This window comes from Sciurus carolinensis, chromosome 7, assembly GCF_902686445.1.
Source record: "Sciurus carolinensis chromosome 7, mSciCar1.2, whole genome shotgun sequence".
NCBI classification, from domain to species: Eukaryota; Metazoa; Chordata; class Mammalia; order Rodentia; family Sciuridae; genus Sciurus; species Sciurus carolinensis.
The window spans coordinates 47,361,365-47,388,036 of record NC_062219.1 but is presented as its reverse complement, the minus strand read 5'-3'; the positions used below and the strand labels follow the sequence as shown (position 1 = coordinate 47,388,036).

The 26,672-nt window shown below is 33.3% G+C and overlaps 1 pseudogene; it reads left to right on the top strand.

The window, feature by feature from the left end:
• The first annotated feature begins 1,796 nt into the window (after window positions 1–1,796).
• LOC124988023 (amine sulfotransferase-like) lies at window positions 1,797–25,996 on the top strand (annotated as a pseudogene).
• Window positions 25,997–26,672: the final 676 nt, after the last annotated feature.

Sequence of the window (26,672 nt, the reverse complement as noted above, 5' to 3'; positions counted from 1 at the left end):
TACAGAGTGGGAGAATATCTTTGCCAATCATACTTCAGATAGAGCACTAATCTCCAGAATCTATAAAGAACTCAAAAAATCCTACACCAAGAATACAAATAACCCAATCGACAAATGGGCTAAGGAAATGAACAGACACTTCAAGAAGAAGATCTACAAGCAATCAACAAACATAAAAAAATGTTCAACTTCTCTAGTAATAAGAGAAATGCAAATCAAAACTACCCTAAGATTCCATCTCACCCCAATTAGAATGGCGATTATCAAGAATACAAGCAACAACAGGTTTTGGCGAGAATGTGGGGAGAAAGGTACACTCATACATTGCTGGTGGGGCTGAAAATTAGTGCAGCCACTCTGGAAAGCATTGTGGAGATTCCTTAGAAAATTTGGAATGGAACCACCATTTGACCCAGTTATTCCACTCCTTGGCCTATACCCAAAGGACTTAAAATCAGCATGCTCCAGAGATACAGCCACATCAATGTTCATAGCTGCTCAATTCACAATAGCCAAATTGTGGAACCAACCTAGATGTCCTTCAATTGATGAATGGATAAAGAAACTGTGGTATATATATATATATACAATGGAATATTACTTCACCATAAAGAATGATAAAATTATGGCATTTGCAGGCAAATGGATGAAATTGGAGAATATCATGCTAAGTGAGATAAGCCAATCTCAAAAAACCAAAGGACGAATGATCTCGCTCATAAGTGGATGATGACACATAATGGGGGGTGGGAGGGGTTGGTGTTAGGGTTAGAGTTATGGTTAGGGAGGGGTGCAAGAATGGAGGAAGGAAGGACTGTATAGAGGGAAAAGAGGGGTGGGAGGGTTGGGGGAAGGGAAAAAATAACAGAATGAATCAAACAACATTACCCTATGTAAATTTATGATTACACAAATGGTACGCCTTTACTCCATGTACAAACAGAGAAACAACATTTATCCCATTTGTTTACAATTAAAAAAAAAGCAAAGCAGAAGAAAAACAAAAACTAAATTCACACAACTGAGCCACTTTATCTATTCTTTTTATTTTTTTTTGCATTAAAGCCTCTACAGTAAAGCAAAAATAAATGAATAAATAAAATAAAAATAAAAAATAAAAAAATAACCAGAACTAAAAATGCATTCATTAGAGAATTTATTTCTGTATCATCTTAGATAATGATCCTCTAATGATTCTCAGGTTCTCACTAAAGGCAGAATCTGATCCAAGGGGAGATATCTAATCTTTTTAGTCCTCCCTTGTTAGAAAGTAGGGAAGTCTGAGGCTAATTTCAGTTTATAAATATTGAACCTGTCTCTTATTTCTCATAATATTTATTTAAAACTAAGGAATTTAAGGAATGTAAGGAATAAAAATATAAGATAATTCTAAGATATTTTGAATTAAAAGCATGACCAAAATGTCTGTTATCAAATCTTCTCAGCTCTGCTAGCTGGACAACTTAGAATAATTTGGTTGACTTCTCTGTGCCTTGATTTCCTTTTCTCTCTTTTTAGAATCATGAAGGTTTGAGGAAAAGCTACCTAACTTCTTAGAGTCTCTGTTTCCTCTTCTTTAAAATAAATATGATAAAAATACAAAATGTTGGGTTAATGTAGTTTTAAATAATTTAATATATGTGATGTGCTTAGCATAGTAAGAGAGTTAATACATATAAGATTTTGAAATGGAACTTGGCGCGTATTTACCACTCAGTAAGTATACAAAATAATCAAATCCTGTAATATACTAAGAACTTGAAGAGAATTTTGTTTGTACTTGTAGGTGAAAAATCATGGACAATATGAATTCATACTTATTTAACTTTAAAGGTCGCAATTTACAATGTCATTTTGCTGACATTGAAAAACTGGAAGATACAGAAGATTTTGAAATTAGAGATGATGATGTCTTCATAATCACCTATCCCAAATCTGGTAAGTGTAAGGAGTAGCCTTTTGATACTCTGCTTTGGAGTGGTAGATATGTGTATAAATGTGCTCTTTTCCAAACATCAACAGCAGTCTACACTTGCATATCTATTAAGGATCAGAAAAAAGATTCCATGAAATTCAGATCTATACTACGTTAGAAATACCTTGGGTTGGAAAGGCAAAACTGTACTTCTGCAGGAGGGTGCACACCCAAAGGGAATCCATCAAGTAAGCACACCTGGATGGGCAATCTGGTAATGTTTATCAGTAATGAAGCACTGCCCTCCACTGACAGGAAGAATTCTGGGGCATGATCTACAGATTAGCTAATTTAAAATTGGAGTGGGCATGGAAAGGGGTTACAGTTGTGATTGGATACCTGTCAGGGAGTTTTTAGAAATGACTCTGTTCTGACTACATGGTTTCCTAACTTATGATGGTTCTGTTACACATGTGAAACTTGGGCTGGGGAGATAGCTCAGTTGGTAGAGTGCTCACCTCACATGTGAAACTTGAGTCATAGTAAACATACCTGAGTTGTGTTACAGGTTTAACTTTGATAGAAAAGAAAACATAAATCTTACATATGTAAGCCCATTTGCAATGTATATATTGTTGGTTCTGATGGCAAATATGAAAAAATAAAACACTATAAAACACTGAGTCAAGAGCAGGGACTTGGTGAGTGCTGACCCATTGGCCTTGTCTGTTGGACAGACCTGAGACAGTCCAAACTCATCTTTTCTTCAAATTGTAAATGCTTCATTAGTTAGGGGCTTTATCTGCCATAAAATTTCATGTTCCAACATGTTTCATTTTCTTGAGAAATATTCCATGAGACCTGGGTTCCACTGAAGATTCTCAAAAAAGTTTCTACAGGAAAAAAATAATATTTTTAAGTCTTTGAAGATTGTCAGTATAAAGAAGTGGTGAAACACAATCCTGTTGGCTACAAAAATACTGAAGAACCTTTTTTAATGGTGGCTTCTACTTCAGCAGTGGGGCTTGGCTTGCATTTTTACAGTGGTCCATGCAGAGGTAAAACTGAGGATATTAAGATTTAACATATAGTGTTTTCTTATTTGGGGTGTGGTTGTCTAGAACATCACACACACACACAAAAAAGGTTGTTCCACATGGATTGGTTGTATATATATATATATATATATATATATATATATATGTCCATTTTTTCACTTCAAGTCTGCCTATGTCCTTACATCCTTGGATATTTAAATATTTTACAGAATTTGACAAGCACCATAAGGAAGTCTCACTAAAATCTGGAACTCAAGACTTCCATTGTCACAATCTGAGAATGGTCTAAAATTTTGTTCTATATGTAAGCTAATTTGTTAACTTGCCACAGTTTCATGATGACAAGAGAGTTCTGAGTTAAGTACTAAGGATGTTGTCACTTATGGTACAGTAGAAAGCATGAGTTTATTGTTTGCATGGGTTTCCTGTGGAAAAGTGACTTCCACCAATCTTCATGGATCCCAGTGCTTTGGAAGCTCTTCTTGAGCTATTTTGTTGAGATGTGAGAGTTAGTCTAAGATGAATTATAGTTTGCCTAGTGTGTGGTCACACCAAATACCTTGATAATTGCAGCAATATTTGATGGAATTGCTTATTTCAATGATAAGGAATCAGTTCATTTTCTTGATGATGAGTATTCGTAGGTTTTCCAACTCTAACTTGGATACCCTATCTAGAATTCAGACCCACAAGACATAAGACTTGGCAGTGACAGAATGGTAGAAAAGTTATCATTTTCATGTGATCACCATTGGTATGGCTACCAAAGAACTTAATAATCACCAGCACATTGCCAAGTGCTCCTGGACATCCTGGGCCAAGATTGTAGTGGGTGATGAAAGCTTGTGAAAGGCCATAGAAGAAACCACAGCTTTTATCGTTACCAGCTTTGAAGCCTGGGTTATCTTGGCATAAGCAGTTTTTCAAAATTGTGGCTTCTGCTTCATAAGAAGCATTACTGTCCTTCTCTTGGAAACAGTGGGATTTGTGTGTTCAAGTCCATATTACCACTCATAAATAATTCAGAGTAATGGTTAATAAAGAAGGGAAAATCTTAGTACCATTACATTTGACCACAGCTGGGTTCATTCTAAGTGGAAATGGAACAGGACATTTCCATGAATTTCCCATATCTCTTCATAGATTGTGAGTAGATTTGACTCATTAAAGAACCAAGAATCATTAAGAACATTGAAATTTTTGGTCTTCTCTTTCCCCACAATGTGTGTTATCATGTCTTCCTAGGAATATGGCATAAGAATATTTCATAACCTTAAGTGATAATGAGAAGGGGGAAGAAATTGAACGTGTTATAATTTTGTTAATTTGTCTAAACTTCTAAAAGTTAAACTTTTAAGAAAGAAGTTGCAGGAAGGAGACAGGAGTACCCATAAAATATAGTAAAAGGGAACTCAATAATCAATAACTTATTTTACGAAAATCTAGCAGAAATGAATTCAAAGGCTCCAAACAGAAAGAAATGGCAAAGAGAGGGAAGTACTAATTCCCCTGATGTGATCAAAGCAGTCTCTGTGCATATGTGGAAGTATCACATTCCACCTCATCAATATGTAGAATTATTACAAGTTAATAAAAAATACCAAAAAAAGACCTTACATGGAATACAGGAAACACAGAGAACTTAAAGAATTACCCTAAATCATCACTGTCACAGAATCAGAATGATCACAACTCCTTAAGTGAGAAAGGAACTAAGACTTTCTGACTTTATCTTTACTAACTTTAATGTTAAATACAGACAAAAAGCAAAACAGAAATTGGACAAACTCATTAGCATACTTGGAATGTTTTAAAGAAAAAAAGCTCAAATGATTTCTCCATGCATGAGATCACTGTTGCTATTTATTTTTTTACAACTCCTTCAGGTTTGAAAACAAGATGATTATTTTTACAGGTACCATCTAGACTCAGCAGATTCTATCCTTGATTTATTTTGAGGGATACCGTGACAGAACTGAAAACATCACAATATCTGTTAGAGTTCCCTTCTTTGAATACAAAGGTTACTATTTGGACTGTATTACTCAGCGTTCACTAGAGGAACAGAATCAACAGGAAGTATGATTGTAAATGGAGATTTATTAGATTGGCTTCCATGACCAGAAGCTGGATGGTCCACAGCAGTCTGCAGCTAGAGAACTGGAAGAACCAGCAGCTGTGCAGTCCAAGATGAAGAAGCCCCAGAACAAGAAGGATCAATGGTGCTACCCTACTCTGAGACCAAGGCTTCTGGAAACTACCTGGAGAATCACTGGCAGAGTCCGCTTTGGAAGAATGAAGTGAGAGTCCCATATCCTCAGACAATTGAAGCAGTAATCAAGAACCCATTCAGGAAGAGGCCAGCTTGTATCTGCATTTGCTTCCTCGTTTTTCCAACTTTTATTCCATCCAAGCCACCATCCTATTGTGCTTTAGTACTTTCCCACTGCAAAGATTATGCAAATACTCATGGCAGGGCTGCTTATGCTTAGGGACAGTCTCCACTTTAGTTGGCTATTCCACAGACGAATCATTCCTAGACATGCCCTCATTGACACACCCAGAAGCCTCTTAATCATTGGCATCTCTTAAACCAATCAAGTTGATAATTCAAATTAACCATTACTCAGACCATAGCAAAATATCATCTCCTCACTTCTTCTCTTCCCATCTACCATTTAATTTAGTACCCAAAGGTCTGAAGAACAAAAAAGCTAAAGTATGTCATAGAGCTTAATTAACAATTTTTTGGACAGACGAAATATCTATTTTAAGTAGGGTTCCCCAATCCCTTCATTCACATCCTTTCAAATGTTATAATTATTCTACGTTTAGGCTGTTATCTTGCACATTATATAAAGTTTTAAATATATATATACCTTGAGCAATTGCACATATAATTGGCAGTATATTTCTATAGCTTATCACAAAATGTCTTTCACATTGACTATAAAATACCATTCTTTTTTATGGTTTCATAGGATTTTATTTTATGGCTCACAGTATTTAATGTGTATTTGATCAACAGGTAAGTTGCAGCAAATGTGTATATTATGTTTTAATAAACATTTCTATAAGGTTCGCACGTTTTTATTCCTGTGCCATGTTTCACTGAATGTGGAGTTTTCAGATTAAAATATTCAACTATTTTAAGTGTTGGTAGCCATTACCTCCTTTCCTTCTATAATGTATCAATTTATTCTTCATTAAATAGCATATAAGAATACTTTTTTCCTCACATGCATACTAAAAATGGTAATCATCAAACATGACTAATATACTAGGTAAAAAAACCTTATTCTTTAGTAAATTGCAAACCTTTTGATTTTAATGAAATTATCTTTTATATTTTTATAGGCTTTAAATAAACTTTAAATATCCATCTGCCCATTTTTCTTTATTCTATTCTATTTAATGTGTTGTGGAACTATTTCTATGAGACAATGTTTTCACAATCAATGGCTTACCTTTAAAAATTGTTGAAAGTTTTTACTCTTATGTAACTGATCTGTTAATGTTTCTTTCATGGCTTCTGGCTTTGGTTCTTTAGTACTTTCCCACTGCAAAGATTATGCAAATATTCTCAAGGTTTTCCCTAATTAATTTCATTTTTATGTTCTTATTTATGATTATAAAATATATTTCATACAACACACGATGAAACACATAAATGTTGCATGATATTTATCCAACAGTTTTACCACTTGTTCCAATACAATTTCTTGAAGGATTCACTTTAATAATTTCCACTATTTTGAAATCTATATATTGACATACTAAATTTCTATTGTTTCTCTCTTCCTATTATTCATTCTTTTTATTATTATTATTATTTTTATTTAGCTTTTAATTTTTTACAAACTACATTTTGATTCATTGTACACAAATGGAGTACATCATTTCATTTCTATGGTTGTACACAATGTAGATTCATAACATTCGTGTAATCATACATGTACAATTTTTCATACCCCTTCCCCCTCATTTCCTTCTACATATTCTGAAGTCCCCCATTATTCTCTCATTCCCCATCCCCCTCCCCCATTATATATCATTCTCACTCATCAGGGAAAACATTCAGCCTTCCGTTTTTTAAGCTTGGCTTATTTCACTTAGCATGATATTCTCCAGTTCCATCCATTTATTTGCAAATGCCATAATATTATTCTCCTTTATGACTGAATAGTATTCCATTGTGTATATCACCAGAGTTTCTTTATCCATTCATCTGTTGAAGGGCATCTAGGTTGGTTCCACAATCTAGCTATTGTGAACTGAGCTGCTATAAACATTGATGTGGCTGTGTTACTGTAGTTTGTTGATTTTAGGTCCTTTGGGTGTAAACTGAGGTGTGGGATTACTGGGTCAAAAGGTGGGTCCATTCCAAGTTTTCTTAGGATTCTCCATATTGCTTTCTAGAGTGGTTGCACCAATTTGCAATTCTACCAGCAATGTAAAAGTGTGCCTTTTTCCCCACATCCATGCCAACATGTATTATTGTTTGTGTTCTTGGTAAAAGTCATTCTAATTGGAGTAAGATGAAATCTTAGAGTTGTTTTAGTTTGCATTTCTCTAACTACTAGAGATGTTGAACACTTTTTCATATATTTATTAATTGCCTGTGTGTCTTTAGAAAGCCTTCAAAGATGGAAAGATCGCCCATGTTCTTGGATAGGCAGAATTAACATTGTCAAAATGGCCATTCTACCAAAGGCACTATGCAGATTTAATGCAATTCCAATTAAAATCCCAATGGCATTCCTCAAAGAAATAGAGAAAGCAATCATGAACTTCATCTGGAAGAACAAGAGACCTCAAATAGTCAAAACAACTGAATAGAAAAAGTGAAACAGGAGGTATCACAATACCAGACATTAAACTACACTACAGAGCAATAGTAACAAAAACAGTATGGTATTGGCACCAAAATAGACAGGCAGACCAATGGTACAGAATAGAAGACACAGAGACAAAACCACATAAATACAGTCACCTCATACTAGACAAAGGAGCCAAAAACATACAATAGAGAAAAGATAGCCTGTTCAACAAATGGTGCTGGCAAAACTGGAAATCCATATGCAATAAAATGAAATTAACCTTTATCTCTCACCCTGCATAAAACTCAACTCAAAATGGATCAAAGACATAGAAATTAGACCAGAGACCCTGCACCTAATAGAAGACAAAGTAAGGTCCAAATCTTCATCATGTTGGCTTAGGATCAGATTTTCTCAATAAGACTCCTATTATTCATTCTTCATTCCAAAAATGGATACTTCTGTTTGATATGAGCCAATTCTTCCTTGGTTTACATATTTTAATCAATAAGGCTAATTGTCCCATCAACCTTTAAAAAATATTTTAAATCCTCAATGATTTTTCAATATGGATTTCAATTTAATAGATACAGAGATTAGTTCTGGGTCAACCAACATTACAATAACATTTCTCCATGTTCAATCTGTGGCTCTATTTTATCAGGTTCACTTCCATGTCTTCCATATGTACCTTATCTTACTCTTAGGGTACTTTTTACCTATTTTATGTAGATTTTAAATTACTGAAAAAATACACCATATTTTTTTCATGATCTTACCAATTTATGCCAATTCTGTGGTTTCATATTTTTCATTCATTATGGAATGATAAACAGTTTATATTTAGAGTTTTCAAAATGCAAGATGTTTTCAGTTTTATTCAGTTTTCGTCCTCTGAAGAAGTTACTTCTCTTATGAAGCATAATTAATATTTCCTCCTTTGTTAATTTGTGCTTTCATTTTAACTATTTTTTTCATGTTTTGTTTGCATTTATCTTTCTACTTCTTAAATTAAATATTTAGTACATCTACTTCCAAAATTTATTTTTTTTTAATTTGAATATTTTAAAAGGATACATATCCTTTTTAGTATAGCTATGGATATAATTTTGTTAATGCTTAGATAAAGTTGTCATATCAGCTTTATTTTTCTAATTGGTTCCAGCTCTTTTGATGATTTTTTATTTGTAAGAATTTATGTAATTATCTATCATCAGATAATGGTGCTTTAAGAGTTCTAATTTTGGGGACTTATTAAGAAGTTTTATTGTCAATTACATGATCAATTTTTCAATATGTAATGTGTTTCACAACTACATAAGAAAAAGAGATAAATTATCTGCATGCAACTGGGTGCAGTACACACTCCTATAATTCCAAAGCTTCAGGAGGCTGGGGCAGGAGGATCCCAAGTTCAGGCCAGCTTCAGGAATTTAGTGAGGCCATGAGAAACTTAGTGAGACCCTGTCTCAAAATAAAATATAAGCAGGGCTGGGGATGTTGCTCAGTGGTTAGGTGCCCCTGGATTTAATCCCTGGTACCAAAAAAAAAAAAAAAAATCTGTGTGTAGAACTAATGCACACGCATATAAATACATCTGTTTAAATGAATTTTATAATGTTTTATTACAAATAAAAGAATAATTTTATTCTTTTTTGCTTTATTAAAAACAAAGCTCAGTAAGTCTTCTACTATGAGTGTTGCTAAATCAAAATATTTACAGGCTTACTAGAAATATTTCCATTGAAGTTTTGCTATTATGTTTTTTAGTGGTACAAATGTTCCTATTCTGTTGGTCATTGCAAAAAATTATGTGTCATCCAGTTAAATCATTTGGCCTTCAACTTTAATTTTATGTAGTCCCTTGTTCTGTTGTTCTGTTCCTGGAATTTTGCCACATGTTTTGTTTGTTCTTGAGTTCTAATGCTATTTCATTACTGCATAGTTTCACAAATTGTGTTGGTAGTTCTATTAGATCTCTACTTTCTCTTCATTGAATAATTAGGTTACTCTAATATTCTGCTATTACTACATGTGGCTATGAATGTTCTTGAATGTGTCCCCTGGGCACATCTGCAGTAGCTTCCCTAGGTTATACATCCAAGAATGGACTTGTGAAATCACAATACAAGGATGTTCAACTTTATGGGGTGGAGCTGTAGGTTCTTAAGAAAGCATGTGTATCAGGTCATACTGAAATCAGTAATGAATATATTCTTATTTTCCCTCTAGTAATTTTACATATTGGACTTAAATATTTGTCAATATGATAGTTGTAGAATGGAATCTCAAACTGATCTTCATTAGCATGTCCATACAGTAATGAGATTAAGCCTGTTTTTTTTTTAACAGAGGTCTAACCTTTTTTTCTATTACATACATATATACATATTTTTTCAAAGTAGAATTATATGTTGGGTTTTTAATTTTAATTATTTGTAGTTTTAATTACATTTAATTAATGTAGTTTTATTTGTATTTTAATTATTTGTAGTTATATATACCATTAGGTACATTTCGACATAATCATAAAACCATGGAAAATAATTTGCTCTAATTCAGTTCTTAGCACCCCCCAACTTCTTCTACTTTACTCATCTTTTTGCAATTTACTTATAGTTTTCTTTTTCTTAGTGTCTTGGGATATACTTGATGTTGAGATGTACTGTGATATATTCACATGTGTATATACGAAAGTTCGGTCAGAGTTATTCCACAGTTCTTCCCTTGTCCCATCTCTCCTTCCTCCCTCTCCATCCCCTGCATCTACTCTACTGATCTTTCCTCTATGTGGATGAAATTCTTCCCCCATCTTTGTTTTCCTTTCTCTCTTTCTTTCCTTCTTTTATTAACCCCCCCCCTTTTATTTTGTATTAGCTTCCACATATCAGAGAAGATGTTCAACCTTTGATTTTGGGGGACTGACTTATTTCACTTAGCATGATAGTCTCCAGTTGCATCCATTTACTGGCAAATGCCACAATTCCATTATTTTTTAAGGCTGAGTATTACTCCATTGTGTATATATGCCACATTTTCTATATTCATTCATCTGTTGAAAGGCGCCTAGGTTGGTTCCATAGCTTAGTTATTGTGAATTGTGCCACTATAAACATTGATGTGGCTGCATTCCTGTAGTAGGCTTATTTTCAAACCTTTGGATATATTTTGAGGAGTAGGATAACTGGGTCATAGGATGATTCCATTACTAGTCTTTTGTGGACTCTTCATATTGCTTTCAGGTTATTGGACATAATTATTGTTTATTCTGTGGAAGGACTATATCTTTTGCCTAACTTGTCATTTGTTATCTTTTTCTTATTAATTTTCTTTATATAACTTCTGGATGTTAATCTATTACTGGTTATATGTGCTGCTTCTCTTATATTTTGGAGCTTTTTAAAACTTTACTGTGCATTTTGACTAACAACATTTAATATAATTGCAGTCAAACTGATAAGTTTTTCTTTTAAATAAATGTTTTCCTGTTTAAGAAATCTGTCCCTGCTCCAAAATTATAAATTATAAATCCTTTACTTTTTTAGATGTATTTTTTACATAATTTAATTCCTTAATCCATTTGCAAATGATGTTTCTGTGTGGCATGAAATTAAACTCTTCATTTTCCTTTTTTTCTCTGAATGGAATTTGTTCCATCCTAAGTAGTTGTTCCTTTTTTTCACTTTTTCCAGTGCTACCTTGGCTATATATCCAATATCAGATAATATCAAGAATGTTCAATGAATACAGTTTGTGCACACTAATTTAAAATATTTAACAACTTTACAAATAATTACTTTCACTTTCCAGAAATTTGTCTCACATTCTTGCACACATGTGAGCAATCATACAAATGATAGTATTAATTGTGACACTCTTTGAAATACCAAAAAGAATAAATTGTTAACCACCTAAATTTTCAAGACTATCAGACTATATGAAAATAATTATGTTTCATTAAGGTAATGAAATATTACGTAGCTGTTAAAAAAATAATAATAACCAAGAATCGCTAAAATTTTTTTATAATTCTCCTTGCAGATTCTTTATATCTATAGAAATTTGAAAGATGTTTTGATCTCTTTTTTTAAATTTTTCAATTGGCTAATTACATTAGAACCTACAGATACCCTTGAACATTTCATGAAAAAGTTTATAGATGGAAAAGGTAACTAAGACTTTACTTATCAAGCAACATGTTTATGAAACAATACTGCCAGAGGTCAAATTCCCAAACTTGGGAAACATATGTTAAAGAGACAGGAAAGAACAATTGTAGACAATGGATATTTATGAGTAGTTACTATTTGTCCATCGAATTAACCACACAAGTCTTTTCTATGCTTGCCAGGACCATTTGGGAATTGTTAAATTTGTAAAGGCTTATTGTTTAGGAAATATTTTAACCAGATAATAAGAGGTATACGAATGTTCTAGCAATTTCATCCTAACTAGAAATGTAGGTAGAGTCATACATTCTAGAATTATTAAGATTCAGGATGAATTTGTGTGCTATGTCATGGACCTGTCAGGAAAGTTCTGGAATTTTCACTCAACTACTGAGGAAGATTGATAGATAAGAGATTTGTGGAGAGTGTCATCAGGGTCTCTCTCATTTAAAGATTGCATTCAGGTTCTGTATTCTTGTAGATGGTTAAGGTTGCTGCCCAGAGATCTTAAGGAAGGAAAAAAATGAAAAGATGTTTTCAGTGAAGAAAGTAGGTAAGTGAAGAAAATTACCTTAAAAAAGTGTTCAAACTTAGACCCTTGGGTTCTTAATTTCTTTATTATTGCTTTCTTACAATACACAGAACAGTTTTGCACAGGGAGGTTTCTCTGAAAATCATGTAATTGTTTCTCAATATAGTACCCATTTAAAAATGGTAATATAGATGTGGGATGGTAGGAACTTATTATTTCTGAATAGTCAAACAACAACAACAAAATGAAATAATATAGTCTGCTGTTCAGTAAGGGCAACATCTTCACCTATTTTTCACTTATTTTTTCCTCAATGGAAGGAAGCTGTTGATTTGATCAGAGGCTGGTATGAACACAGAAATGACTTCAATATTATGTTCATGTGCTATGAAGACATGAAGAAGGTAAAATAAAAGGGTTATATATATATATAAATATATATATATATATATATATATACATGTATATCCTTTTAAACTCTCTTCTCTTTGTTTCCTCAAAACACATTCTTCTAGTCATTTTCATGCCTAACTATTCCTCAGGCATTTATTAGTGCAGGGGAGGAGGTGGGGTTCCTAATTTCCTGCCTATTCCTTATTTATTGGTCTTCTTCAGGGCTGTGTTCTCACTGTCCACAGTCAAATGCCTTTTATTATGTGACCACAATATAGCAACAAAGGCAACTGATCCCTGTTTTGTCCTTCCATGATGTATCATTCTGAATACTTTTTTTTCTGTCCCTAGTTCCCAGTTCAGTGTTGCTCATTTCATCTGAGTTTAATTTTTGAGGAAATTTATTCACTAATATCTCCATTTTGATTAATGAGCTTGAGTCTATTTTAAGTCTGAAGTGTGATTAAATTAATCCATCTTTCCAATGAACTACTATTGCATATAGTATTTCTGTTTTGGTTTTATCCCCATTTCATTTTTAAATCGTGATAAAATATCTATAACTAAAATATACCATTTTAACTATCTTTTTCAAAGTTATTTCACATGATCTTTATTTTATTTTTATTGGTGAAAATTAATTATCCAGAATAATGGATTTCAATGTGGCATAATCATGTATACATATAACATACTTAGACCAATTCTACACCCCCAGTATGATCCCTTATCTCTCTTCTCACCTCCCCTAACTCCTTTTTTCTTTTCTAATAATCTCTCTTCTACATTCATGCCTTCTTTTTTTTTCTTCCTTCTAGATTCTACATAAGAGAGAAAAAATGTGATACTTCTATTTCTGAGTCTGTCTTAATTTGGTTAAAATGATGATCTCCAGTTATATTCATTTTTCTGAAAATTATGTTATTTTGTTCTTTAAGACTGAATAATTTTCCATTGTGTACATATACCACATTTTTCTTTATTCTTTTATATGTTGATGGACACCTAGGCTGTTTTTTCTATGTTGGATATTGTGACTCTTGCTGCTATAAACATGAACATGCATGTATCACTCTACTATGCTAACTTTAAACTTTTGGATAAATTCAAAGAAGTGGTAGATCTGGGTATATGGTAGTTCCAGTTTTAGTTTTATGAGGAATTTCCATACTGATTTCCATAGTGTCTATACCAATTTGCAGTCCCACCACAGTACATAAGGGCTCATTTTCCCCCTCACATCCTCACCAGCATTTATTGTTTTGTTTTGTTTTGTTTTTGTTGGTATTGGAGATTGAACCCAGGGTGCATAATCACTGAATTACATTTACTGTACTATCTAAAATTTTGAATATTGGATAGGGTCTTACTAAGTTGCTGACCTTGAACTTGTGATCCTCCTACCTCAATCCCCTGTGCTATTTTTATTCTTGATGATGTGAATTCTGATAGAGTGTGTGATAGGCTGACAGATCTGGCTCCATGAGAATGTTATAGGCCAGACTCTAAGGGAAATGACTAAACAGACTCCATTTTTCTCTGAGACTCCATGTTATATAGGAAATAAGTTTCTCCCATGGGAACACCCCCCCTCTGTACCCATCCTCAGTTACTTAGCGTGACATATTTAGCAATACAAAATGACAATTCTTATGTAATGAAAAGTTGCTTTTTTTGATCTCTATTGCTCTTAACCAATGTACCATGTAAATGGTAATTGTGTGGATGTCAGTAACCATTCTTTAGTTTATACCACTTCCCCCTCTGTTGATGATCTCATGATGTTAGTTTGTAATTTTGAATCATAGCAACAGACATGACTGATGTAATTTTTTGGTATAAGAATCCCTACAACCCTGTGGTCCCGGCTGTTTTCCCAATAGCCATTTTTTGGGGCATTGTGTGAAACAGTCAGTCAGCTGGCTTAATAGACTCTCAAATTTGGACATCTCAGTGGTGATCAGTCTGTTCTTAAGTTGAGCACCATAACAGAATGAAATGAAATTTCAGTGTGGTTTTGATAAAGGGATAAAGATGTTGAACATTTTTCATGTAATTGTTGACCATTTGTACTTCTTTTTGAAATATCTGTTTAGTTCATTTACTGATTTATTGAATGTGTTTGGGTTTTTTTGTTGTTGTTCTCTCTCTCTCTCTCTCTCTCTCTCTCTCTCTCTCTCTCTCTCTCTCTCTCTCCCTCTGTGTGTGTGTGTGTGTGTGTGTGTGTGTGTGTGTGTGTGTGTTGAGTTGAGTATTTTTAGTTCTTTATATGTTCTGGATCTTATATGTCAGGAGAATAGCTGCCAAAGATATTTTCCCCTTCTTTTTACTCCCTCTTCATGCTGCTAATTGTTACCACTGCTGTGTATATGCTTTTTAATTTGATGTAATACCATTTGTCTATTTTTGCTATTATTTCCCAAACTTTAGGATTCCTATTCAAGAAGTCATTGACAGAGTCTATATGTTGGAATTTTTCACCTATATTTTCTTCCAGCAGTTGCAAAATTTTTGGTGTTATACCCAGTTTTTTGAGTTGGCTAGTTTGAGTTGACTGTTGTGTAGGATGAGATACAGGGATCTATTTTCATGATATGAATGTGTATTCATTTTTCCAAGCACCATTTGTTAAAGAGACTGTCTTTTCTCTAACATAGGTTTTAGGTAATTTTGTCAAGAATCCGATGGCTGTATCTGTAGGGGTTTGTCTCTAGGTCTTCTAGTCTAAGCTATTACATTGTTCTATGTATCTTTTCTTCACTCCCAGTGCCATGTTGCTTTTGTTACTATGACTTTGTAATATAATTTGAAATTGGTATTGCGAGGTCTCCACTATTGCCAGTTTTTGCTCAGGATCAGGATTGCTTTGGCCATGCTGTATCTTTTGTTCTTCTATATCAATTTTAGGATAGTTTTACCTAGTCTGTAAAGAATGTCATTGGTGGAGGATGCATTGAATCTGTATATCACTTTGCTAATATGACCATTTTAACAATAGTAATTATGCCTACCATGAACATGGACGGTCCTTCCATTTTCTAGTATCTTCTATTTCTTGTTTCAATACTCTGTAATTTTCTTTGTAGAGATATCTACTTTCTTGGCCTGATTTATTATTAGAAAAAAATTTTGAGGCTATTGTGAATGTAATTTACTTTGGTGAAATACTTATTTAAATACTTTGCCATTTTAAAATTGATTTATTTTGTTTATCTTCTTGACCTGTAGAATTTTCTTTTTGTATTCTGGAGAGTAACACTTGTCCAATTTGTGGTTCAAAAATATTCTTCCCATTTCATAGGTTGCTTTTTCACTTTGTTGAGTGTGTCCCTTGATGTAGAGTTTAATTTTGTTGTAGTCTATTTTATTTTGCCTGTGCTTTTGGTGCCATATCAAAAAAATCATCATCAAATTCAACATTGATAAGCATTTACCTATGTCTTTAAGAGTGTTATAATTTTAGCTCTTACGTTAATGCCTGATCAGACTTAAGTTATTTTTTATGTATGGCATAAGGTAAGAATCCAATTTAATTCTTTTGCATGTTTCAATAATGTTATGTAAACTTTCAATAGATAATTCTCTCACTTTCTTTGCTAAGTTTATTCCTCAGATTTTTAATCCTTTGATGTGAATTTTTATGTAATTTTTACATTTGAATTTAACTTTATTTCCATGACCCTTAAACATAAAGAAACTCAACTTCATTCAAAATAAGAGAAATTACAGCTCTCCTGAGATATCACTTCTCATTGATCAGATAGCAAAAATGCATATATTTAACAGCATTTTATTGGCAAGGCTACAAGAAGACAGTCACTCTGAAACATTGCTGGCAGAAATGCAAAATAACCCAATGGAGGAGAGTTTTTCAATTTCTGTAATACTATATAACCTTTGTCCCAGCTATTCCTTTTCTGGAAATCTATCCCAAAGGTACACTGGCAGCAATACAATGGCATGCACTCATGATTTTAATTGCAGAAATTCTAGCCTCCAGAACTGTAAGACAATAAATATGAATTATTTTCAGACACCCAGCTTGTACTAATTTGTTAGATTACTGATAAGAAACTAATGCACCTGGGTTTGGTCACAAATTGGTGGTGGTGGGGATCACTCTGCAAATGATCTAGCGAATTGGGTATCTCAAAGATGTGAAAACAGTTGGAGTTTAGAGCAATCAGTTCAGGGATGGAATGGTTGTTACAGAACCCAAAATATTAGGCTTTAATGTGCACTGCCTGACAACAGTATCAGTATTCTTTGCAGGACATAAAGGTAGGGGTTTAGCAGGTTAGAGATGTCGAAAGACATCAGGCGCAACTTGAGTCCTAGAACCAGGACCTGCTTTGACCAGTAATTATTGTAATAGCCCAAGCGTTAACACCCGTGTCATTCCCACTGCAACACTTCTTCCTATCTATGATCCCAAGAATGTTTCATTTTATACCTATGTTTTTTTCTTTTGTAGATCAGCTGTTTCTCGCATCTACAGAACACTTTAAAATTAAAGTAACAGGCTATGTCTAGGTGTTAATCTTTTCTCTATTATTACTTATTTGCTGGGTAGACTCTTTTTTTTAATTTTATTTTTTTTTAGTTTGAATATCTATACATATTCTCACATATATTCCTATATACATTTATATACTTTCATATACATATATATGAACATACCAAATTACTGCTCAGACATTTTCATATATATTCAGTTACATAATCATAAACTATAACTAAAACAAATTGTAAACACCCATCTCAAAAGAAAAATGACTATATGCAAATTTATATCCATTTATATCCATTTAAATATTTTCATGTATATTTTTACATATGTATTCATATTAGTATTCCCATATATGGATAAGAATGTTCAATCCCTAAACTAACCCTAACTATTTTTCTACATTATTCCTATAACTAGCAATATGACCTCAGGGAGACCTCTATACATATAAACCATAACATTTTACATAAATGTACCTATGTATTTGGAGATAAATTCATAAAAAAACCCAGATATTTTATATATATATATATGTATATATTTTTTATATATATATATACTTTTTCCATAGGTAAGGTATCCAGATTTCACATGTAATATAACAATATTGCTTACCTTAAAAAATCTATAGATAAAAGTACATGTATATAAATTTTGATATATATTACCTCTATATTCATATTTATATTTATATATATTGATATATATGTTCCAAGATAATCCATTCCCTAAACCAAAGCCATAACTCAGAATTAAACCTAATCCTACCTATAATTGTGAGCCTTTAAAAAAAATCTATAAATATTACTTTGAATATCCACATATATTTTCACATATATATTCTATATGTTTCTATACAGTCATATATATATGTATACATCCAAATAGCAACCAAAATCTTACCCATAAATTTTCTTTTTTTCCATAAATTTTTATATATATTCAGTTACATAATTACATCCTATATCTTACCAAAATCGTAAATATCCATCTCAAAAGAAAAATAACAATATACAATTCCATATCCTTTTAAATACTTTTACATATATATTCATATTTGTATTCATATATATGGGTAAAAATGTTCAAACCCAGTATTATTATGCTATTGATTCTTGAAGTTGAAAAGGGTTTATTTTATCTATGTAGATACTTCATTGGGGCATTACTATTTATGATTGTTATATCTTATTGATGTATAATTCCCTTAGGCAATATGAAATGTCCTTCTTTGTCCCTTTTGATTAATTTTTTCTTGAAGTCCACTTTATCTGATATGAGGATAGAAACCCTTGCTTGTTTAAGCCATCCATGTGATTGATATGTTTTTTCCTAACTTTCACCTTCAGTCTGAGTCTATGTCTTTGATTAATGAGTTTAGACCATTAATAATCAGGGTTACTATTGAGATATGATTTGTGTTCCTGGTTATTTTGGTTTATTTTTAGGTTTTAGTTTTAATTAGTTTCTCCTTTAACTATTCCTTTAGTGTAGGCCCTCCCTTTGCTTGTTTTTGCTTTTTTTTTTGTCCACTTCATGGAATTTTTTTGGAGAATATTCTGAAATGTAGGATTTCTGGTCACAGATTCTTTTTAATTTTTGTTTATTATGGAAGACTTTTATTTCATCATCAAGTCTGAAGTTTAATTTTACTAGATATAGGATTCTTGGTTGGCATTCATTTTCTTCCAGAGCTTAGACTGAGAAGTCAGCTGAGATTCGTATTGGTTTCCCACTACATATAAGCTAATGTTTTTCTCTCACAGCCTTTAATATTCTATCCTTATTCTGTATGCTAGGCATTTTCATTATAATGTAACTTGGTATGTGCCTGTTGTAATTTTGCATATTTGTGGTCCTATGAGCCTCTTGTATTTTATTTTCCATTTCATTCTTTAGGTTTGAAAATTTTTCTGATACTATTTCATTGAAAAGATTGTGCATTCCTTTGGTTTGTGTATCTGCACCTTCATCTATCCTGATGAATCTTAAATATGTTTTTTTCATGTTATAACATAATTCTTGGAAGCTCTGTTCATCACATCTCTCTGTGGTCAATTCTATTTTCATGATTGGATATGTTGTCTTCATTGTTTGAGGCTCTGTCTTGCAAGTGGTTTAGTCTGGTGGTGATGCTTTCTATTGAATTTTTAATTTGTTTTGTTGTTTCCTTTATTTCAAGGATTTTTTTTTTCAGAATCTCTCTCTCTTTATTCAAGTCCTCTTTTGTTATCTGTATTTTCTCCCTTACATCATACTTTACTTTGCAGATCAGCTTAACTGTGTGCATTCTAAACTCCTCTGACATTTCTTCCACTGTGGTATCAATGAATTTTGTTATTGGAGTATCTTGATTTGCTTGGGGGCAATTTGTTCCCTTGTTTTTCAAGTTATTTGTGTGCCTACCCATCTAACAGTGTCTGAGGCAGTAGAGTTTCTACCCTGTGGAATTAGAGTGTCCCTGAAGGTTTCCAGTACCTCACTGTTTAGGGGGAGATAAATTATAACAACAACCAATGCAAACAATTTACAGCATGAAACCAACTAGTTCCTACTATGTCATCTACAATGTTAATTATCACAATAAACATAAATGATATGATCAGTTATTTTCTATAATAAAGACAGCAAATTCACAAAAGGGTTTACATTTTCAAATGGTGGACAGGGAGAGAACAGATGTGATATAGGATGTGATGATTATGAAGGAAGAGGAGAGAAGACAGAAGTAAAAGATTAAAGGAAGAGTGAAAGAGAGAACAATAGAGATTGGTTATTAGAAGAACAGAGAATCAAGGGAAACAGGTAGGAGAAAAAAATATATATATATATAAAGCAAAATTTTTTAAAATTAAAAATAAAAATAAAAGAATTCAAAACTAAAATATGCTAATCAAACATCCTTGTTCACAAAAAACTAATCCCTGTAAAATAACTGGCTTCAAAAATGCTAGAGATGTCTTCTTCTATAAAGTGTCTGTCTCGTTCCTTGGTCCATTTATTGATTGGGTTCTGTATTTTGGTTGTAAAGTTTGGTAAGTTCTTTATAAATTTTGGAGATAAGTGTTCTATCTGAAGTGCATGTGGAAAAGATTTTCTCCCACTCTGTAGGCTCTCTCTTCACATTCTTGATTGTATCCTTTGCTGAGAAAAAGTTTTTTAGTTTGAGTCCATCCCATTTATTGATTCTTACTTTGATTTCTTATGCTTTGGGAGTCTTGTTGAGGAAGTCTGATCCTAAGCCAACATGATGAAGATTCGGGCCTACTTTGTCTTCTATTAGGTGCAGGGTCTCTGGTCTAATTCCTATGTCTTTGATCCATTTCGAGTTGAGTTTTGTGCAGGATATAGGTTTAATTTCATTTTACTGCATATGGATTTCCAGTTTTGCCAGCACCATTTGTTGAACAAGTTATCTTTTCTCCATTGTATGTTTTTGGCTCCTTTGTCTAGTATGAGGTGACTGTATTTATGTGGTTTTTGTCTCTGTGTCTTCTATTCTGTACCATTGGTCTGCCTGTCTATTTTGGTGCCAATACCATGCTGTTTTTGTTACTATTGCTCTGTAATATAGTTTAATGTCTGGTATTGTGATACCTCCTGTTTCACTTTTTCTATTCAATATTGTTTTGGCTATTCAAAGTCTCTTGTTCTTCCAGATGAAGTTCACGATTGCTTTCTCTATTTCTATGAGAAATGTCATTGGGATTTTAATTGGAATTGCATTGAATCTGCATAGTGCCTTTGATAGAATGGCCATTTTGACAATGTTAATTCTGCCTATCCAAGAACATGGGTGATCTTTCCATCTTTGAAGGCTTTCTAAAGACACACAGGCAATTAATAAATATATGAAAAAGTGTTCAACATCTCTAGTAGTTAGAGAAATGCAAACTAAAACAACTCTAGATTTCATCTTACTCCAAGTAGAATGACTTTTACCAAGAACACAAACAATAATAGATGTTGGCATGGATGTGGGGAAAAAGGCACACTTTTACATTGCTGGTGGAGTTGCAAATTGGTGCAGCCACTCTGAAAGCAGTATGGAGGATCCTAAGAAAACTTGGAATGGACCCACCTTTTGACCCAGTAATCCCATGCCTCAGTTTATACCCAAAGGACCTAAAATCAACAAACTACAGTAACACAGCCACATCAATGTTTATAGCAGCTCAGTTCACAATAGCTAGATTGTGGAACCAACCTAGATGCCCTTCAACAGATGAATGGATAAAGAAACTCTGGCGTATATACACAATGGAATACTATTCAGCCATAAAGAATAATAATATTATGGCATTTGCAAATAAATGGATGGAACTGGAGAATATCATGCTAAGTGAAATAAGTCAAGCTCAAAAAACCAAAAGCCGAATGTTTTCCCTGATAAGTGGAGAATGATGTATAATGGGGGAGGGGGTGGGGAATGAGAGAATAATGGGGGAACTTTAGACTATGTAGAAGGAAGTGAGCGGGAGGGGATATAAAAAATGGTGGAAAGAAACAGACATCATTACCCTATGTACATGTATGATTAAACGAATGGTATGAATCTACGTTGTGTATAACCACAGAAACAAAATTATGTACCTCATTTGTGTACAATGAATCAAAATGCAGTCTGTGAAAAATTAAAAACTAAATACAAATAATAATTAAAAAATGCTAGAAATGAAAAGAAAAATATGAAACTGTGTAAATGTCCATGTTCCATTAAGGTCACAATTAAAAAGTGAAAAGATATTTTAAAAAAGTAAAAGACTTGATAAAAAGTTAATTCTTTCCTTGGAGTTCAAAATATTCTCACCTTCTCCTCTCAGCCATGTTAGGTGGGGTCATCTGGAGCATGATACTCTACCCTCTGGATTGCTGGAGTGAGAGAGGTAATCCCATAGGTGGAATTGGAGGCAGGGTTTAAGTTTAGGTGGGCTGCAGTTTTTTTCCTGAATGCTAATTGGTCTGTGCATTTTAAATCAGCACTTCTCCAGTGCCAACTATGTGCTGGTCCATGCTGGAGGACATTACCCCAGGGATCCCCTGGGTTGCACTCCTGTGGTGGGGAAGCCAATTCTTAATCCCTATGTCACCTGTGGAACACATGTTTCCTCCTCTTGGGTTCAGTCTCCAGACAATTTCTCCCACTCCCACATTTCTGGGTTCCCAGCCAGATGCGTCTCTCCCAGTTGGTCCTGTAAGCAGTTAGATTGGAGGGGTGGGGATAGAGCCAGGTGGGTTTTCTCAACCAGTTGTCTCCTGTGTAAACCCGTCATCACGTTTGATTTTCTTCTGGTCACTTAAGCACACTCTGTTTCATGCAGCATGTGTTTACTGGGCCTATATTTCAGGCCAAACTTAGGTTTGCCAGGAATCAGCTTTCTCAGTTGCCAGCCTGCCCCCGCCCCCACCACACTGCAAAATGTTTCCTTCCTTTGTCCTTCACATGCCTCTAGAGAGGTGGTGGCTTCTTTCCCCACACACAGATATCATGCAGTGAGTCCTTCAGGTTTGTTGGGCAATGTCCTTGTTCTCTAAATTCTCTGTACCCAAACATTCCTCTGACTTCCCCAAAATGCAGGTTAATATAGGTTCTTTAATTCCCTTACCCCTCTACTATGCTCATGAAGGGACCTCTCTGACTGGAGCTTCCAGCCCAGCTGTGGCAGCAGATGTGCTACTAGGAATTTTTTCCTTATTTTATTATATACAATCTCTTGTGTCCCTGATCTGCTTTGAATGTCCAGTTTTAGGTTCCAGTAGAGTTCTCCCCCTTTTTTGCTCACCCAACTTGCAAAGAAGCTGCTTGTCTGCTTTCTTGGTTTCATGCCACAGAGCAGTCAGGAATTTGACCTCCTCTATTCTGCCATCTTGGATCTATGATGTAATTATTTTTTAATTTTCTTTAAAGTTTTTTTGTTAATGTATAGAAATTCAATTGCTTTATGCATGTTGAGTTTGGTTTGTATTACACAACTTTATTAAAATTCTTTGTTCTAATTTTTTTTCATGTGTTTTTGTTAAGGGTTTCTACATAAAAGATCCCATCATCTGCTGACAGTTACCATTTTATTTCTTAATTTTCAATTTTGATTTCTTTTTTTCTTTTTAATGCTTAACTGTTCATGCTAGTCATTTTAGTATTCAGACAAATGGAATTGGTAAATTGAATTGGGCTTATTCCAGATCTCAGATGAAAATCATCCAGTCTCTCTTACTTTCACTTAGACATTTTTCATGTTGAGCTAGTTTCTTTCTATTGTAGATTTGTGGTGCATTTTTTTAAAATAACAAAATGATGTTGGATTTTGTTAAATGCATTTTCTGCATTGGTGAGATAATTATGTGTTTTTCCTTCATTCTGATTATGTGATAAATTGATTTGATTAATTTTTATATGTTGAACCAACATTGCATTCCAGGAGTAAGTCCTACTAGATCATGTTGTGTGTTTACCTGTAACTTATGTATCCTTCATAAACTGAATAATTTCTCATAACTATCACTCTTTCAGGACCTCAGAAGTTCAGTGCTTAAAACCTGCAGTTTTGTTTAAAAATCACTGAGTGAAGAAGATTTGGATACTGTTGTGAGACAGGCTCATGGGTCAGAACATAAATTCAGACCCATGAGCAAATTATTATGAGCTTATAAAATATACAATTAGAATTAGAAATGATGAGGGAAACTTCCTGCAAAAAGGTAATTCTCAGGGGTTTATAGTAGAAAAATATTGAGAGTTCCTTTGAGTCCTTGTCACCTATAGTGACAAATAATTAGTGTTTCCAATGTCTCCTCAAATGATAATGATATTTGAGACCTGGAGAAGATCAAACATTCTAACTGAAATTAGGTCTGAAGTGTTTTTCAGGAAACCTAGCAGTGTTTTAGTATGCAGTCTGACAATTTAACTTGTTTAAGAAATATTGCCTTCTTTTCTTATAGGTCACATAACCTACTCTTTTAAAAATTGTTAGTGTCTTATGTGAAAGCAATGAATACATTAGATCAGGAGAACTCTAATTCTTGTTTTCCTTTATTTCTTCTAGAATATTTTAGATGAACTTAATGCATGTTTTCTTGAGGGAGAAGATGTTTGTAATATGATTTCCTCAAAAGTCAGAGTACTTCATCACAAAAAAGTAGTGCAATATCTTCATAGTACTATCTGGTATGAATACAATTACTTCAAAAAGTAATCAAAATATCTATTTTTATTGTGATCTATTACATGCCAGGAGTTTTTAAGAAGGGATATATTTCCCTCTTAATTGATATTCTTTAAGTTCATAGTTTTAAATTTAAACATTTAACTTACAACATTCTTAACCATAATTTGGCCTCTATTTTATTCATCTTTTATTTTGTAACATTCATCATTTACCAATATTGTGATGAATGTTGATTTATAAGTAATTATTTAAATATTTTATACAAATTAACTTGGATATTGATATTTTTGAAATATCATGTTTTTTTTCTTTTGTGAGGAAAATTTACCAGCTCTCATGCCTCATTTCTCCAAAAAAAGAGATACTTTGCAATTCTCATGCCCATAATATCTTGCTATCTGTTCCACATGTCAATAACAATATATATGCAAGCATATCTAATAGCTAAAGATGCCAAGTTATTACTTTTTAGTTAAAAAAATGGTGTAATAATGTCACTGCCCATGTGACATTTCCTCAGTTTTCCAAAAGTGGTGGTGGGAAAAAAGACAAACTCAAATATAGAGAAAGCAAGACCCCATGGATCAACCAAACTCCTGACAGAAGAGAGACTGACAATGAGCAGTCTCCACATATTTATTATACAGGTTTAAACATCAAAAGAATTTACTGTGAAAAATCTTCTTCAAGATAAACAAAAACAAAGTTTGTGAACAAAACAGTCTAATTGGGGCTTATGAGCTTGTGCCCACATCTCTTCTGTCTCTGGGCAGCTGGCATTTGATTTCTAGGCCATGAACCAATAAATTCTGTGAACTGAACAGAATCCCCTTTGATCATGGTGTCACCATTGACTTCGATCAGTGTCTTTCCACAGAGAGTTCTCAGAAGGGCATTGCCTCTGCCTTGGGATGGTTCATTTACTAGGTTTGCATTAAGAATAATATTACATTAGATAATTGTAACTTGTTAAGTATGATGCCTGTCATATAGTAAAGATTTTTTTAAAATCCTAATACATTCATATCTTTTAGATTTCATTTCTTCCTAAAGAATGGATAAGATTATGTGGTGAAATTCTAAAACATGGGAAAGTGAACTTTAAATCTATTTAGTGAACTGTTATGTTCATAGGGTTCTTTTTTCATTCATTTCTCCAAGGAAAGGTGAGGTATCCAACCCCTTGGAGAATTTTAAAATATTTAGTTTGGATTGGAGAAGAGATTAAAATGGATTGGGATAAACTTTGCCATGATAGTGTTACTTATTCATAAAGGTTCTCTTTATGTGTTTATCCCATTAGGTGGATATTATCCCATTGGAGATTGGAAACATCATTTGTGGAGCAGAATGAAAGATTTGATAGAATATTCAGGAGGGACATGAGAGACATTCCACTGAAGTTCATCTGCGATATCAATGAGGAGTAGAATTGTAACCAAAGTGCAAAATAATTATATAAAAATATATTAATCAGAGGGTAAAATTTAACATACATACTAATTTTTACCTATCATTTAATTATTAATTCTAAAGCTATATAATAGAATGAGTAAACTGTGCTTAGATAAGTTGCCATTAATTTGATGAATGCTTTTGACATTTGAAAATTGAATTGTTGGGAAATAGGCTACTTGAATCATCTGCTTGAAAACAGGAAAATAGAAAGCATAAAACATAACTCGTTTCTGAAAGTCTTCAGGGAATATTGGCTATTGTGTATTTTTTAATCTATAATGAAATTAAGGATCAATTAAACATTAACAAGTCTATTATTCTTGCAATTAAACTTCAATTCTCTGGTTTCAAATTTTTTGTGAATATTGAAATGTAATAGTAAGTAGAATAATTGAACAAGTCATGCCAAGACCCACACAGCACAACAAAGAATCTTCAGTAGGGGTGATGAGAGATTAAGGAAAGCAGACAAAGAAAAACACAGAGACATTTTCAAGCAAAGCTGGGGTCCAGTGGGACACTGCCCTCTGATGGAGGAACAGTGACTCAGAACTAGCTCAGCATGTTTATTTTATAAGGTCTCTTTAGCAGGAAGTTAAACTATAGAAGCCTTGTAAATTGTTTAAAGCTTATGGGTGACCAAAAGAC